We start from the raw sequence: 3,273 nt of genomic DNA, 5'->3' as shown, positions 1-3,273 counted from the left end.
GCGGCCTCCAAGGGTCCCACGAAATATGACCAACCGGGTTCCCACAAAAGATTGTCCTCTCTCCCGCTCAGTGGCTGGGGAAGAGACACTGGTGAACATGCTGCTGGATTCAGTGTAGGTGTGTTCTTCTGTGACGATGCGGCTGAAGCAGATGCAGAAGCAGAATCCAAGTGCAGCAGAATTTATTAAAGTAACTAAAAAGATAAACAAACTCAGACAGAGACTCGGGAACGGTAACAGGAACAGCCAACATACAACATCAAAGTGCTACAGCAAACTGTAAGACATACAAGAACTCACAAAGACAAGGCTGAAACACAGGGTTTAAATAATCAGGGACAAACGAGCTAGACAAGATAACAAGGGGGCGTGGTAAATCAGAGACACCTGGGGATACTAATAAACTAGAAAAACTACAAAGGACTACAAAACATGACACAGAACAGGAAATAACTAAAGTCCACACAAGACAACACCCACACCGTGACAAGTATGTTATTCAACCTAATTTTATTTTCATGTAGGTGCAATCCTGCAGGTATTAAAAGAACATGGCAGCAGCTGAAAATTAAATATAAAAACATAATTCAATCAAGTAAGGCTTGAGCATATCATGGGTGTAGGCTACCTGACTTTACACACATGACATATTAAATAACTAAAGCATCCAGTGTCTGGCAGTGCAGCAGCATTTTCGGCTGAGGGAATTCCTGGACGGACTTCAGAGCCAGTCCCAAAGATCCAAGGGCCTTCATAAAATGTAAGAGGTTTACATATGTGTTATTTTTTATATAGGCTATTTTTGATATTTCCATTTATTTTACTTTGGGTTAGGATTTTTGTTGGTCCCAACCGATTCTGATGGTAATATCTGTCTTTTGGAGCCTCCTGTCCCAACAGAACCCCAGGCAGTTGTAAGTCGCCTACTCAATACACCAGAAATTATGACAAATAGTGTTATAAAGTGCACTCAACCAAATGCTCATCACATGGGGATAAAGAGTTTCTGCTGCCACAGAGAGGCCTACGGAGGTAATGTTAATATTATGTGTATACACATCAAACAATCTACACATTCACATTTTTTCACATTTTTATGTGGAGTAGCCTATAGAATCTAAGTTTAAATCTAAGTATAAACGGGTATTCTTATCTCTCCCTCCGCCCTCAGAGTGTGGAAGAACAGCAGGAGGACGGTCCATCAACTTCTGCTGCACAGATGAACAGTTCAGTGATTTCCAGTAAATGCCACAGTTTAATTCTGTAGAATTTGTTTAGAACTTAATTATATAACTCTAATCTACTACTGTGTTTTCAGTTGCCAGTTAATGAGTTATATAGACTTCATCTTATTTAAAAAAAATAGCAATATTTTATTTATTAATAAAAGATTAATTTTATTTATAAAAATGTACTGAAAGAATGAATGAGGTGTTTAAACACCACTTCCACTTTAAAAAGGGGAGGAGACCGAAAGAAACTCTGGGTTTACCGAAGATAACCTGCTCCTGACCAGGTTAGGTTTACAGAGTAAGTTACCATGGTAACTGACTCTGAGTATAAGTTACCTCTCTTTCTGAAACAGGCTTGACTTACTCTGCTTTCTCAGGTTTAACACACCTCCCATTCTGAAACAGAAAACTCAGAGTTTCCCTCATTTCAGGGTTAACATACTCAGAGTTTTCACTTAACCTCCTTTCTGAAACAGGCCCCAGGAGTTGTGTTTGAACCACTGATGAACGCATCATTGAAGCACACTCTACTGTGATGTGCTTTTCAGCTTCCTGGGCTTTGGCAGGATTTCCAAATGCCACATTTTTAAGTTGGCTTGAGAAAGCCAATATATATACATATATATATAACCAGACTGTCGATGTGGAAACAGACGATTCAGAACAGGACTATGTCAATATTACAGAAAACAGAGATTACAGAAAACAGAAGTATGTTTGGCAGTAACTGCTATTTTAAGGAAAAAGAAATATTACTGATTTTAAATTTTTAAAAAAAGAAATAAATAATAGAGGGGACCTAGGATGATAACAGCACTAAAGAGAGACAAGAGTGTGTGTGGTAATGGACAAGAGAGTCCATTACCACACTCTGGGCTACAAGGAAACGCTGAACATTTTGACATAGCTGTGTCCCAATGTGAAGGCTGCATCCTCCGAAAGCCGTGTTTGAAGGCCGATTGGCCAAGGCTGTCCCAATTCAAACACTGCACCCTTTGAAGGCCGCATTCGAAGGCAGATTGCATCACAGCAGTGCTAAGAAGGCTGTCCTAATTCAAACTCTGCACGCTTGGAAGGCCGATTGCGTCACCGCTGCGCTACGAAGGCTGCCCCAGTTTGGAATATAAGTAGTTGATAAGACGGAGCAACTGTCAAAAATGATTGATTGACAGGTGCCCCGCCCCTTTCGGTGACAGGTACCCGCCCCTTTTGGCATAGGATCAAAGGGATCATCAGAGAACAAAGGGAGATCAAAGAAGATCAAAGGGGTTTGACAGTTAGTTTTGACTTTTAATTGTTTGAAGCCTTTTGAACCATGTTATTGACAGAAAGTGTGTGTTTTTGAAGTTGGTATCACACACAATCCTCCCTACATATGCCTGAGCGTATCCGGGCTGTAATGTGAAAAATGATAAGGGAAAAACTATGGAAGTTTATCTCACACACAAATGTTGAAAAACCATTCAATTCTTTTAAAAGAATATAAATGAAATGTTTATGAAATAAAGATCTTACTAAAACCTCACACCAAAAGTTTAAATAAAATGAGAGTCACAAAAAATTGCAATGAGTCTCTCAAAGCACCATCTCAAAACATAGGGAGCACACTGTGTGTGTGTGTGTGTGTGTGTGTGTGTGTGTGTGTGTGTGTGTGTGTGTGTGTGGAGATCAGACATCAGAGGAGATGTGACCATCTGTGTCACGGGATTCCCCTCCCACCCTTTTGAGCTCTGACATCTGAAACGTATTGTTCAGACACTGTGATTAAACAATTTCATACAAAAAAAAAAAAAAAAAAAACATTCTATCCTTTAAAATAATTATCGTGCCAATTAAACTAAAGTTGAAACAACATATTGTTCTCATGCTAATTAACTATAAGGTTGAAAAAACTGTGAAAGTTTATCTCACACAAACGTTGAAAAGCCATTCAGTTCTTTTAAAAGAATATAAATAATATAAAATAAAGATCTTACTAAAACCTCACACAAAAAGTTTAAATAAAATGGAGTCACAAAAGATCACAGAGTGTTTACTGAAG

The sequence above is a fragment of the Abramis brama genome, assembly GCF_963993115.1.
Source record: "Abramis brama genome assembly, chromosome: 1".
NCBI classification, from domain to species: Eukaryota; Metazoa; Chordata; class Actinopteri; order Cypriniformes; family Leuciscidae; genus Abramis; species Abramis brama.
This window is presented reverse-complemented; position numbering follows the sequence as displayed.